Raw genomic sequence first — 14,838 nt, 5'->3', positions numbered from 1 at the left:
ACATATTTAACAGATGTTATTGGTCACATACACATATTTATCAGATGTTATTGGTCACATACACATATTTATCAGATGTTATTGGTCACATACACATATTTAACAGATGTTATTGGTCACATACACATATTTATCAGATGTTATTGGTCACATACACATATTTATCAGATGTTATTGGTCACATACACATATATATCAGATGTTATTGCGGGTGTAGTGAAATGCTTGTGTTCCTAGCTCCAACAGTGCAGTAATATCTAATAATTCACAATAATAGACACAAATCTAAAGTAAAAGAATGGACGAGCAATATTGGAGTGGCATTGACTAAAATACAGTAGAATAGAATACAGTATATACATAGGAAATGAGTAAAGCAGTAATGGAAACATTATTAAAGTGACTAGTGTTCCATTATTAAAGTGACCAGTGATTCCATGTCTATGTACATACGGCAGCAGCCTCTAAGGTGCAGGGTTGAGTAACCGGGTGGTAGACGGCTAATGATGGCTATTTAACAGTCTGATGGCTTTGAGATAGAAGCTGTTTTTCAGTCTCTCTGTCCCAGCTTTGATGCACCTGTACTGACCTCGCCTTCTGGATGGTTGATGTCCTTGATGATCTTCTTGGCCTTCCTGTGACATCGGGTGCTGTAGGTGTCCTGGAGGGCAGGCAGTGTGCCCCCGGTGATGTGTTGGGCTGACCTCACCACCCTCTGGAGAGCCTTGCGGTTGTGGGCGGTGCAGTTGCCGTACCAGGCAGTGATACAGCCCGACAGGATGCTTTCAATTGTGCATCTGTAAAAGTTTATGATTGTCTTAGGGGCCATGGCAAATTTCTTCAGCCTCCTGAGGTTGAAGAGACACTGTTGTACCTTCTTCACCACACTGTCTGTGTGGGTGGACTATTTCAGATCGTCAGTGATGTGTATGCCGAGGAACTTGAAGCTTTTCACCTTCTCCACTGCAGTCCCGTCGATGTGGATAGGGGCGTGCTCTCTCTGCTGTTTCCTAAGCAGATGTTTTAGCAGATGTTATTGCGGGTGTAGCGAAACGCTTGCATCAATGGACGCGCTATAGAACAGCAGAGTATGTACTATGATTTATTTTACCACGGAGCAGAATGCAAAACAAAAACAATGTCAAATGTGCCTGGCCCTATATTACCAAATTCCCAAGCAGCTTTAATATAACGACACAACAAAGTGTTGTTAATATAGTACGCCTTCCAAATGCCCCACTATTCTCTATATAGTGCACTACTACTACTCATAAGGCTCTGGTCAATAGTAGTGCACTATATAGGGAATAGGATACACTTTGGGATGCAACCATAGAGAAAATAGATCTGTTTTGCATCGTTGTTTCCCTAAGTATCCTGGATGGACTGTTCTTCCTGGGAGATGAGAGCAGGGTGGGCATGCAGGAGTTGGTCCAGTGGTGCTGATCCCTCCCCTCTCTAACGATGAGGTTAAACATAAGACCTGGTTGAGGACAGCTCTCCCCTCCCTGTTCCCTCTGGCCCGCTCAGCTCAGTGCAGCTCAGGAGAAGCTCCGGTTGGTCAGCATGTAGCTTATTGTTTCCTGCTTCATTTGCCACGGGGCCAATTAACTCAGGATCCTAGCAAAACACACACAAACAAAGTGCACATACACACACACATACACACAGTCACACACACACAGTCACATGAACCCACACATACACACAGTCACATGCACACACACAGTCACATGCACACACACGTGCACATACACACATTCACATGCATACACATACATACATAAAAAAAATAAAAACACACATAAACATAGTATACTCACGCATACAAATTAATGAATAAGGCCTTGGCTTTGAAACAAACACACCTTCACAGCAGCCAATCAGCAGGCAGCTTGTGGGGTGAGGTTGTGACTGTCAACTCAGCTAAGCCTCAGTTCTCTATCACCTTGGCATGCATGTGGGCTACTTTCCATTCAGGAGTTACCTAACGTGCTAAAACCCTAACAGTAAACAGCTTGCTGTTATTCAGAGTGCGTTTGTTTCCAAAACTCTGTCCTCTAGTTCAAAAACATCATTTACATTGATGTAAAACAGCAAAGATACTGCTAAAAAGCTGTTCTCTTGTTCAAAAACACAACTGAGATCCAGGTTGAAAAAACAGGTACAAGAAGCAGTAGACACGTTATAGACTGATTGCTGTTATGTTGTGAGTGAGTGAGTGAGTGAGTGAGTGAGTGAGTGAGTGAGTGAGTGAGTGAGTGAGTGAGTGAGTGAGTGAGTGAGTGAGTGAGTGAGTGAATGTGTGTGAGCGTGTGCGTGTGAGCGTGTGAGTGTGTGTGAGTACCAGAAGTCCTCACAAGAATAGTAAACCAAGGAGAATGCTGACAATTGAGGACATTTTGCAGGTCCTCACAAGGAAAAGGGCTATTTTAGGGTTAAGGGTTAGGTTTAGGGTTAGAATTAGGGTTAGGGGTTAGGTTTAGGAGTTAGGGTTAGAGATTAAAGTTAGAGTTAAGGTTGGGGTTAAGTTTAGGGGTTAGGTGAAATAGGATTTTGAATGTGAATCAATTATTGGTGAGTGTGTGTGAGTTGCTCCTGGTGATATGAGGTAGTCTGCAGTAGTCCTGAATCGAGAGCCAAGAAGCCGAGCAGATCCACCACACTGCTACAGTACGCTAGCATCTAGCAAGCAGCGCTAACATCTGCAGTCGGGAATAACCTGTTTGTGAAAACATACACGTCCCTAATGAGGCCTGCTATAAAAATGAAAATGAACACCACATTTAGAGAGCCTCAACTAGCTCTCACACTCCCAGCCAGCCAGCAGCGTGAACCAGCTGGGAAGAATGCAGAGATTTGTGAGCATGGCTTTTACAAGCTTCTAAGAACTTCTGTTGGAGGTCAGGGTTGCAGGGGTTTTTGGCTGCAACAAGTGTCGGAATTCTAGAATACTGTATCACTCACTCACAATAACGTACGTAACCCGAGGATGTTACGCAACAGCAACTCTTATTATTTTCACTGCTCCCGAGGGGAACTCTGTGTGTGGCTGGGAGTGAGAGCACTTCTAGTTGTCACAGGGATACTCACTTATCGTGTTCTTAAAGCTGCAGAGTGTAATTCAAACAACAACAGAATTTTCCTCCATCACTTTTTGGGAAACAGCTGAGATAGGGGGCTGGAGAAATGTAACCAATCGCATTCATAGACAGAGCTATGGATGCAAGGACTGACCAACCATGAGATAAAATGATAGTTTTAACCATGTTTAAAAGATACACAGTGTTTCTTTACAATTGCATTGTTTACAAACAAGCATATATTTTGAGTTTTCATGGGGTAAGACAGTTGAAGCATTCGTAAGTTATATTCCTTAAGATTCACTTAAAAGTCTAAAAATCTATGTACAAATCACAGATTGCACCTTTAAGGCAGCAGTATCTCTGGCAAAAGTTCTCTCTCCAAAACAAAAAAGTTTCCATCTTTTGTAGATGAAGTCGACAGGGGAAATCTTCTCGAGGACTGAACCAAAACCATACGGAGGAATAACTTCTGATGAAAAACAAATAGAATTTATAATGCCAGAGCTCTCCCCAACGGGAAGGGGTAGCATCTTTTTATGATGGTGAAAGAAAAAGGTAAAAAGTGAGTGACAAACAAGTTATCTTTATCAAACCTTAAAATACCCCCGAGATGGTAGATAGATTCCGTAAGGAGGATTCGATTAGATGTGTTTAAATGAAAACTCCCCAGTTATGCCCCAACTCAAACACCACACTGATCCAATAACTCAGCTAAACATACTTTTAACCATACCTAAACTTCAGCACTCTCACACCCATCTTATCTCCATCTTTTTACCCATGTCCCAAAGGTAAGTGTCCTCTGCCCATTTATCACTTGTAACAGAGAAGATTTGAGAATTAAAGTGATGCTCCAGAGTTTTTGTACAATTTCAGCCACCATTTTTGAAAGTAGCGCTTACGAGCCAAAACGGGTCCGCGAAAATTGTGGCTGAAATTGTACAAAAACTCTGGAGCATCACTTTAATTCTCAAATCTTCTCTGTTACAGGTGATAAATGGGCAGAGGACACTTACCTTTGGGACAATTTTTGAAAGTAGCGCTTACGAGCCAAAACGGGTCTGCGAAAATTGTGCACCATTGTGTACTACGTTATCCATTTTGTATGATAGGTTATGAATTCCAATTCATACAATATGTTACGAATTTGTAAGTGCTCAAGATCCCGAACTGCATTTTTAAGAAAACTTTCACGTTTTCTCCTTTTACTCAGTAGAATGACAGTAGCTTGGGGAGCTTTGGACCGCTCCGCGTCACTGGCTCAGCCAATGGTGCCATGGACGACCAGGGTTTCTATGGCAGCGCTTGGTGAATTCCCCTGCCCCTCTACTCTGTATGGACAGACTCTCTATCCTTCCCTCTCTATCTCCCTTTATGTCCCCCTGTCCCTATCTTTCACTCTCCCCCCTCTCTCTCTCTCCCGTTCTGTCCCTATCTTTCACTCTCCCTCTCTCCCCCTCTCTCTCTCCCTATTCTGTATCTCTCTCCCCATCCGTTCCTGTATCTCTCTCCCCCTCCTCCCCCTCATTGAGTTGGGAAACAGACCATAGTACCTAGGCCAGCAGGCCCTGAGCCAAATGCCTAGCAGATAAGCCTCTAATAGGAAATCATCTACAGCTAATGCACATTCCATGGCTAAAGCATATTTTAATAAAAATAACAACTCTATCACACCCCCGCCTCCATTTCCCTACTCTCTTTATTTCTCTCCCTTTCTCATTTAGAGGCCCCTCTTCAAACAAAGCATGGGCAGAGAGACCGAGAGACAGAGAGACAGAGAACGAGAGAGAGCGAGAGAGTGAGTGAGTGAGTGAGTGAGTGAGTGAGTGAGTGAGTGAGTGAGAGAGACTGAGAGAGAATGAAAGAGTGAGAAAGAGAGCAAGACTAAGAGAGTAAGAGAGTGAGAGTAAAAACAGCTCCGAGAGTGTAGCCCTACCAGCTACTCTTCCAATTACAATGAGAGAGAGCACTGAGACAGAACATGATCGAGGTGTGGCGCTGGGTGTGGCGCGGTAGCGTGATGTCCCAGGGGCTATAGAGAGATAAGGCAATTACTCTAGAAGGAAGGAGGATAGACAGGTTAAATTCCTGAATATTGGTTAGAGGGAGGGAGGAGGCACTTGTGGTGTGACAGTGTAGCAGTGTACGCAAACACACACACACCCACACACACACACACACACAAATACACACACACTCGGCAGTGTAGCAGTGTAAGATGTTGGGCAGAGTGCCAGACGGAACACACAGCAGGTCGTGTAGTGACGAGACGAGCAGCTCCTTGGCGGGAGCCTGCTTGTTTGTTTTACACTCTACAACCATGTTGTTCTGTCTGACTGAGAGGAAACCCAGTGTCTGACATGACATAGTGGAGGCTACAGTCAATCAGGGTTACAATGGGTTCGTCCCAAATGGCACCCTATTCCCCATATTGTGCACTACTTTTGACTAGGGCCCACATGGTTCTGGTCAAAGGTAGTGCACTATATAGGGTATAGGATGCCATTTGGGACAGACTGGGGATCTCCAGGGAGTAGCCTCAGCCTACATCTTAATCTAGTGGTGTTGTCCTAATGTATGTTGTACTACACAATAACAGAAAAAGTCATAGTGCCCTAACAATCTCAATGCATTCATGGATGGAATGTGTTATTGGGACGGGATTTATATCATCCTCCTTTATATATCATCTTTTAGTCTACGGACTGTTCAGATATTTAAGGGAAAATCCTGGACAATGACTTCAATGTCTGACTGTACCAGCTCTCCAGAACATAATATTTGACCACTTTCTGGCCTTGATTTTTATGTGGAGTGTAGAATAGAACATCCCCCAATAAAACCATGTCCTGTTTTGGAATGGAGCGGTAAACAGTGATGGCTCGTACACTCTCATCAGAACAATCCCATCTCCCAGCCAAAGAGGATAGAGTTGTACAGCTGCCAATACAGATCATGCTAATTCCACAACGTCATTCAACCACACATCACAGCGGCCCAATTTGTTTTACAACAGCACCTGGATTGGAAAATCTGAAATGAAATTACCGGCAAAAGGGTAAACACTTAAAAAAATATTTTGAATTAACATATGTTTAGCACTTTGATGAGAGGATGGAGAGAGAAAATGACTGTTTCAGTAAGAACAAAACACTAAGGTTGATTGTTAAATAAAAGTGCATTTAATCAGCATTTCATGACCACAGTGAAGCGAACCGTTGTGGAGGTTTGTTGTTTCCCGCTAGAGAATGCAGAAGGGGAGCCTAGAGAAATGAACTGGCCGATTCTGTAGGCTACAGTCAGGGAACAGGGAATAGTTGCTCCACTGTTTGTCTGTGAATAAATCTCCTTGGTAAATAGCTCTGAGGCTCTACTGAGGAATATTGTATGGATCAAAGCAGCCGTGTCTTCCTGTATAAAAGACTAGGCCACAAGCTTGGTTGTTTGTCTAAAACAATTAAGTCCGGTATGAGGGAGGTTCCTGACAAATAGCTAACAGCTGATAGCGCTTTGGCAAATATTCTGAAGGGGGTCGGAGGGGCAAAGGCGGGACGTAGGGGAATGTAAATGTACGGGGGTCCAAATTAATGATTGGTCAGGGTCCGAAACCAGTCTAATCTCAGCCAATTGCTCCCTAATTACATAAGGTGCTGCCAATTTGGACTGTCTAACAAATCAAGAGCACCATGCATTACTCTTTCTCCCAGGTCCCTGATTGAGTCTGGTCATTATTTGGGCTGATCTCATTTTCACACATGGAACCAATATGCAGGCCAGATGTTCATTTTGCAATTGGGCACGGAGCACAACGACTCATCTACACGCAAAGGAAGGAAAGAGAAGGGAAGGTAGTTCCCCAGCCGAATAAGGGGCTGCCGTCGGTCTGGTCTGACACTCCAGCCCCAACCATGGGACCAGACCAGGAGGGAGGGAGGGAGGGGATACTGGGGCATAACGTGAGGGACAGAAGAGACTGAAGGAGGGAGGGAGGGAATGCTGGGGCATAACGTGAGGGACAGAAGAGACTGAAGGAGGGAGGGAGGGAGGGAATGCTGGGGCATAACGTGAGGGACAGAAGAGACTGAAGGAGGAAGGGAGGGAATGTTGGGGCATAACGTGAGAGACAGAAGAGACTGAAGGAGGGAGGGAGGGAATGTTGGGGCATAACGTGAGGGACAGAAGAGACTGAAGGAGGGAGGGAGGGAATGTTGGGGCATAACGTGAGGGACAGAAGAGACTGAAGGAGGGAGGGAGGGGATGCTGGGGCATAACGTGAGGGACAGAAGAGACTGAAGGAGGGAGGGAGGGAATGCTGGGGCATAACGTGAGGGACAGAAGAGACTGAAGGAGGGATGGAATGCTGGGGCATAACATGAGGGAAAGAAGAGACTGAAGGAGGGAGGGAATGCTGGGGCATAACATGAGGGACAGAAGAGACTGAAGGAGGGAGGGAGGGAATGCTGGGGCATAACTTGAGGGACAGAAGAGACTGAAGGAGGGAGGGAGGGAATGTTGGGGCATAACGTGAGGGACAGAAGAGACTGAAGGAGGGAGGGAGGGAATGCTGGGGCATAACATGAGGGACAGAAGAGACTGAAGGAGGGAGGGAGGGGATGCTGGGGCATAACGTGAGGGACAGAAGAGACTGAAGGAGGGAGGGAGGGAATGCTGGGACAGAACGTGAGGGACAGAAGAAACTGAAAGAGGGAGGGAATGCTGGGGCATAATGTGAAGGACAAGAAGAGACTGAAGGAGAAAGGGAGGGAATGCTGAGGCATAACGTGAGGGACAGAAGAGACTGAAGGAGGGAGGGAATGCTGGGGCATAATGTGAAGGACAGAAGAGACTGAAGGAGGGAGGGAATACTGGGGCATAACATGAGGGACAGAAGAGACAGAAGGAGGGAGGGAGAAAAAAAAAATAAGAAAGGAGAAAAAAGAATGAAGAAGGCTGGTAATGTTGCTGTCAGGTCAATGACTTGTATGGTGTGTAGTAAAGACAGAGGACTTCTGCTGCCGACCAGAGCCCTAGTTTGAGCCTCATGTGTTCCAACATGCAGCTAGCAGTGCTTTGGCCACCAACTCAAATCCCTCATTTATATAAACCTCCAAATTACGATGTGCGGGAAACTTTTTTTTTCTTTCTTTTTTACCTAGTTTGGGTTCCAGTTTCAGTACCCTGCCTACGTTATTAGGACCACCTAGTTGTTTCTGGCTCTGCTGTACTGGGAGGACGGGGTGGGACTTGTGCTTTGAGTGACACAGGGCCAAAGCAATCATGTCCTCCTTAGTAACGTGCTGTCAGTCTGGATTCAGCTACACTCATTTCTGGAATAACCAATGCGTTCGACCGACCAAACCAAAAGCTGTAAAAATGTCTCATTTTCCACTCTGTCTGTCATCTAAGTGAACGAAGACAGTTTAACTAAAACAAATGACAGGAGAGGAGGAGGAAAGAGGTGAGGCATAGTGCCCTCACTACATTAGGTGCAACAGTATAAAAACTGTGCCACACTCTCACAGGGGACGCACTCTTTTCACGCCATTTCGCCTGATGGGCGGTGCTATACGTCACCATGGGTTTCAAAGTGCAAGGACTGTCCAATGTGGGTCTACGTTCAAACGAGAACCCTTCGCCTGGGACCTCATTTCTAAATTAAGCTATGTTGATACTTTATAGTTTACAATTGCACTTTCATATTAGTACAGAATTTTGCTTTATTTGAACTAACCATAGCTAGCTACCATGTGACTGAACCAGTTTTCCCAAAAGTGAACGATGCGTAACGTCAAGTTTTCCTTGCTAGCCAACCAAAGGCCTATCAAACCAATCTACTACATTTACCTGAATGAAATATAAGAAACTGATCATGACAAGATTTAGGCTCTGGTTTGCAATAATACCTGTATACTGTCAATCACTGTGAAGAATTATTTGCGTTGCTGGCTTCATTAAATACTTTATTGGCCTCCTGAGTGGCACAGTGGTCTAAGGCACTGCATTGCTAGTGCTTGAGATGTCACTACAGACCTGGGTTCGATCCCGGGCTGTGTCACAGCTGGCCGCGACCGCGAGTCCCATGAGGCGGTGCACAATTGGCCCAGTAGTCCTGGTTAGGGAGGGTTTGGCTGGCCGGGTTGACCTTGTCCCATTCTCTAGTACCTCCTTGTGGTGGGCCAAGTGCCTGCTAGCTGACTTCGGTCGCCAGTTGTACAGTGTTTCCTCTGACTCGTTGGTGCGGCTGGATTCTGGGTTCAGTAAGCAGTGCAGCTTGGCAGGGTTGTGTGTTGGAGGACACATGGCTCTCGACTTTTGCCTCTCCTGAGTCCATACGGGAGTTGCAGTGATGGGACAAGACTGTAACTACCAATTGGGGGTAAAAGTTTAAAAAGATTATAATCCTAATAATTTCATTTGATGGATTTTGGATGTTCTTTGTCTTATTTATTTGTTTGAGGGACTATACACGAGGACAACTTTACCATATTATCCTGGATGCATACTTACTCACCCAGTATCATTACTTTGCGATAATGATATCTCTCAACCTTAAACATAGAAAATTCAGATCAAATTTATTTTTGTTTATGTTTCTTTCTATTCTGTGGCTGCATGAAATAGCAAACAATGTGAATTCAGCAATTACATTTGTTTACTTCATCTTTGTGGCTCTCTGATGTAACAGTAACATCCAGTACTATAGTTAGGCTTAGCCAACCTGTACCCTATGGTTTAGCGTTGTGTTGAATTGATTCCACAATCTGGACGCGAGCGAGAGTTCAGCTTGTTCTCTACACTGTGTGCACCAGTATGTGTGCTGAAATCTACATTGGCCATGATGTATAGCACCGCCCACTGGGTGAAATGAGTGTGTCCCGCTCTCACAGAGCCTATGGCCATTACTATGACCGCTAGCGTAAACAAACACATTTCCACAGCATCAACCCTGGTGGACATTAGACTGTTGTGTGGTGAACAGATTAAAAAGAGGGATGTGACTAGATGAGATGTGCGCTGTCCAGCTGTCCCCATGGGTCAGAGTTTGACTCAACCGCTAGGCGAGGTGGTGCGGAATTGAGCTTGTGATTGTGCTTACGGTTGGTTGCCTGAGACCTGAATACTTGCATTGGCTCCCTGAGCTAACGCCTATGCTTCAGCTCCATGGGCTAACACATTTCTGTGGCTAGCAGGAGACCTGGTTCAAACCCGAGTCAGTTACATAGGATCAAAAGTGGTCTGGAGTACTTCTACCCAAACCTCCTTCCACTCCGTTTGACTGTACCAACGATGTCACACAGAGACAGCCAGACTGACTGAATGTTGTAGAGATGTTACAATGTCTTCCCTGAGCCAGTTTAATTTAACAAGTAATTCAACATTTGACACAGAGCATTGTAGAACAATTAAATAATGAAAATAACCCCAAACGCAGAAATAGAAGCCAGTCACCTATTGAATTATGGTCTGAAGCAACGTGTAACACTACGGTTCTTATTTTGCATGGCAAACGCAAAACCCCTGACCGATAAAATGTTACTTTATTTATACTTTATAGTTTTGCTTTGGTTGAAATGTAAATAATACATAATGAGTTGGGTCATAGAGTTTTATTCTCACTGACGTTTATAATGGTTCTAAAGATTTTTGTGAGTGAAAACAGACCAGGCCGATTATAATAACGCAGGGCTAGGGCAGCTCCCTGCCTAGTTGACTGTGTGACTCAATGGGAGTGGGTTGAGAAAGGGATACTTTGGGATTTTGGCAATGAGGCCCTTTATCTGCAGTACTTCCCCAGAGTCAGATGAACTCATGGATGTCCAGTATGTTAGAGGTAGTTTCGCGAGCCAATGCTAACTAGAATTAACGCAATGACTGGAAGTCTATGGGTATCTACTAGCTAGTAGATACCTATAGACGTCCAGTCATTACGCTAATGCTAGTTAGCAATTGAGCTGGCGCTAGTTAGCGCCTTCAAACGGCATGCAGAGACATAACAATGTTATCCAGGAGTTCATCTGACTCTGGGGAAGTAGATAAAGGGCGTCATTTCCAAAATCATGTGAACCAGGCATTGAGCTGGTTGCTGGTTCTGCATTAGACTAACAAACCAGCATGAACAACACCAGCGGCACATTCATAAAGCGGCCAAACCATAAAATCCAAATAAAAAATATGACATGCTGCGATAGCTACTCACGTCCACGTACTAACAAATGACACGGACAATGGAAATAGTGTGGTGCCTCCAACAGAAATGGGGGTGAATTAATGTGGCGGACGGGCATGAATGCTGAATTACCTTGTGATTATGTCTCTTTTGGAAGGTTTTTAAACCCATTGTGAACATTATGGGCTAGTGGAACAGGCCACAGCTCACATTGGTCACGCACTCGCCATCTTTTCCATCGTATCACCACCACACGCCTCCGCCAGCTAACAGCTCTGAAACACTGTGAATAACCCCCCTCACCCTCCGGCCTCCACCCTGCCTGGCCCTGGCTGCCTGGCCTTGGCTGCCTGGCCCTGGCTGCTTGGCCCTGGCTGCTTGGCCCTGGCTGCTTGGCCCTGGCTGCTTGGCCCTGGCTGCTTGGTCCTTGCTCTCTGGCCCTGGTTCTCTGGCCCTGGTTCTCTGGCTCCAGCTCTGGTCTGCTGGCTGCACTGGGTGTCAGTTTGTTTCTGCAGCAGTCACATTTCCCATCAGCCCATAGACAAAAATAAACAGTGGCGTCCTGGAAGGCGGGTGGTTGAAGCGCACCACTGTATTCCACCCCCGTCCGGGCAGACAGTGCACCGCTGAGGTAATCATTCCTCCAACCCACCCCGTCATGCCCAGCCCCAGGCCCAGCCCCCGCCTTAGCCCCAGCCTTAACCCCAAGCCCCAGTACCTGCCCCAGTCCCCAAAAGCAGGCAGACAGGGGTAGGTATCCCTCTGGCCCCTTTATGTTCAACTGCCCCCTCACTTTCTTTTTCCCTGCCAGTGGCACTCTGTTATGGAATTCAGCTGCAGGTTGCGGAGGAGCTTTTCCCCCCACTTCCTGTCCTGTCTGAGATGTGTTGGCGCAACACTAAGCGATAGAGCATTGAAGTAGAGCAGGCTATGCGTGGAGAGAAAACAAACGCTCACACACATACGAACGGTCACAACTATAGTTTTACAAGCACAACGACCAAAAACAAACACAGACTGCTGGGTAAATAGAACAGGGTGTAAACCAGACACATACATTAATGTGGTAAACTACACAGCTGACGTATAAACAGTGTTGTACTGTTTGCAACATTTTAGCATAGTGTTTGTGTATTCGCATGCTGATGCTAACAGATATATTCTAATGTAGAAATGAAAACATAATGCACGCACGTACGCACGCACACACACACACACACACACACACACACACAAATACACTGCTTTGGCTATCAGAGTGCATTGTTGTCTGTAGAACAGATTTATATAACATCGGTCCAGGGGTTGTGTTGACAGGCTGGAGTGCTTCTGAGGACTGCATTAACACTGGCAACACTGGCTGTGTCTCTCACACACACACACACACAAAACTCTCTCTCTCACACACACAAGCACGCACACACAGCTCCTCCGCCTGTCTTACTCAGGCAGTGGCACTATCTAATCTGCGCTACACAGGGCCACTTGGCAGCCATCACCTCCCTGTCTGGACAGCTGGGTGGCAGGAGAGGGAGGGCAGAAGAGGAGAGGGGAGGAGAGGAGAGGGGAGGACAGGGCAAGAGAGGAGAGGGGAGGAGAGGGGAGGGGAAGAGAGGTGATTAGGGTTGCAAAAGGTCAGAAACCTTCCGGTAAATTTCTGGAATATTTCCGGAAATTTTCCATGGGAAGTTAAGCCCTGGAATTTGGGGAATTTTTCTTACATTTATCTAAAAAGTTAGCTTATAACAGTGAACCATTTTTGTGGGATACACAAGGCAATTCTTGGTCTTGTGGCATATTTTGGTTAAACTATCCCAAATTCAATAGAATTGCAACCCTCTGCATGCACAGTGCATTCTTCCATCACATGTGCAGCTGATTCTCAAGATCTTGCACACTAATGAGATGCTATTGAACCACACTACTACACTGTCTGAGCCAAGGACTACATGCTTTCTGGTAAGTTTTGATTATAATACTGGGTGGGGTGAATATATTTTATATGACATGCATGATTTTTTGTTAACTGGTAAATAGTAGACTACAGCAAAGTGTGTTTAAATCATTTCTAACTTAACTATTAATCTGTACATGGAATTTTATTAGTTTTTTCTTTACTATTTTTTTCCTAATTTTCACAGGAAAAAGCCACAGGCACTATCTGATGTGTGGAGACATTTCACTGCAGCTAATGTAGAAAGAAAAGCTGTGTACATTTGCAAATACTGTGCCAAATCATATGTGAAGAATGCAACAAAGATGCAGAATCATCTGGCCAAGTGCATAAAGTTCCCTCAGTGCTCACAACAAGCAACTCCTGACAAAAGTCTCTCTACTTCTATTCGAGGTGAAAATGATGAATCAGACACCTTATCGATAGCAACAACTCATGAAATCAATGTGTATTGGAAGAGATTTCTGAATGTTCTTCGCCCAGCATACACCCCTCCAACCAGACATGCTTTATCTACTCATTTACTGGATGCAGAGTTCAACAGAGTTCAAGTGAAGGCCAAGCAAATCATAGAGAAAGCAGACTGTATTGCAATTACCTATGATGGGTGGTCGAATGTTCGTGGCCAAGGAATAATTAACTACATAATCTCTACCCCTCAACCAGTATTCTACAAGAGCACAGACACAAGGGACAACAGACACACCGGTCTCTACATTGCAGATGAGCTGAAGGCAGTCATCAATGACCTTGGACCACAGAAGTTATTTCCACTGGGGACAGACAATGCTGCGAACATGAAGGCTGCTTGGTCTAAAGTGGAGGAGTCCTACCCTCACATCACACCAATTGGCTGTGCAGCTCATGCATTGAATCTGCTCCTCAAGGACATCATGGCACTGAAAACAATGGATAAAATCTACAAGCGAGCAAAGGAAATGGTTAGGTATGTGAAGGGTCGTCAAGTTATAGCAGCAATCTACCTCACCAAGCAAAGTGATAAGAATAAGAGCACCACATTGAAGCTGCCCAGAAACACATGTTGGGGTGGTATTGTCATCATGTTTGACAGCCTCTTGGAGGGGAAGGAGTCTCTCCAAGAAATGGCCATATCACAGTCTGCCGATATGGACAGCCCCATCAAGAGGATCCTCCTGGATGATGTATTTTGGGAGAGAAGCCTGAATCTCATGAAACATTTTAGTAGACACTCTTATCCAGAGCAACTTACAGTAGTGAATGCATACATTTCATACATAATTTCTTTTCATACTGGTCCCCCATGGGAATCAAACCCACAACCCTGGTGTTGCAAACACCATGCTCTACCAAATGAGCCACACGGGACCATAAGGTTTGCAGTTGAGAGGGTTTATTACTAATTGTTATTTCATCATCTTATTATTACTGCAAAGCAGCATGACTCCTGCGGGAGAGGCACTAAACAATTGTCAGAAGTGGTATATGAACCCACGCCTCCAGTGGAGACTGCGACCTTAACGCAGTGCCTTAGACCGCTCGGCCATCCTGACTACTGAAACCTATAGCAGTAGCCATTGCACGGACTGAGGGAGACAATGCTCTGCTTGCAGATGTAAGAGAAGAAATCCGTACTGCCCTGCCCACTTCAC

At 45.3% G+C, this 14,838-nt stretch overlaps 1 protein-coding gene and 1 non-coding gene across 4 annotated transcripts in view; both read right to left on the bottom strand.

Moving 5' to 3' along the window:
• Positions 1-14,838, bottom strand: part of LOC106570399 (zinc finger transcription factor Trps1) — a 174,383-nt gene that overhangs the window by 70,259 nt on the left and 89,286 nt on the right. The gene's annotated exons all lie outside the window — the stretch shown is intronic.
• trnal-aag (transfer RNA leucine (anticodon AAG)) lies at positions 14,657-14,739 on the bottom strand. The gene has a single exon. It is a non-coding gene; the product is annotated as a tRNA-Leu (tRNA).

This window comes from Salmo salar, chromosome ssa14 (assembly GCF_905237065.1).
Source record: "Salmo salar chromosome ssa14, Ssal_v3.1, whole genome shotgun sequence".
Taxonomy (NCBI): domain Eukaryota; kingdom Metazoa; phylum Chordata; class Actinopteri; order Salmoniformes; family Salmonidae; genus Salmo; species Salmo salar.
The sequence above is the reverse complement of the archived record's forward strand: the minus strand, read 5'-3'. Positions and strand labels throughout refer to the sequence as shown.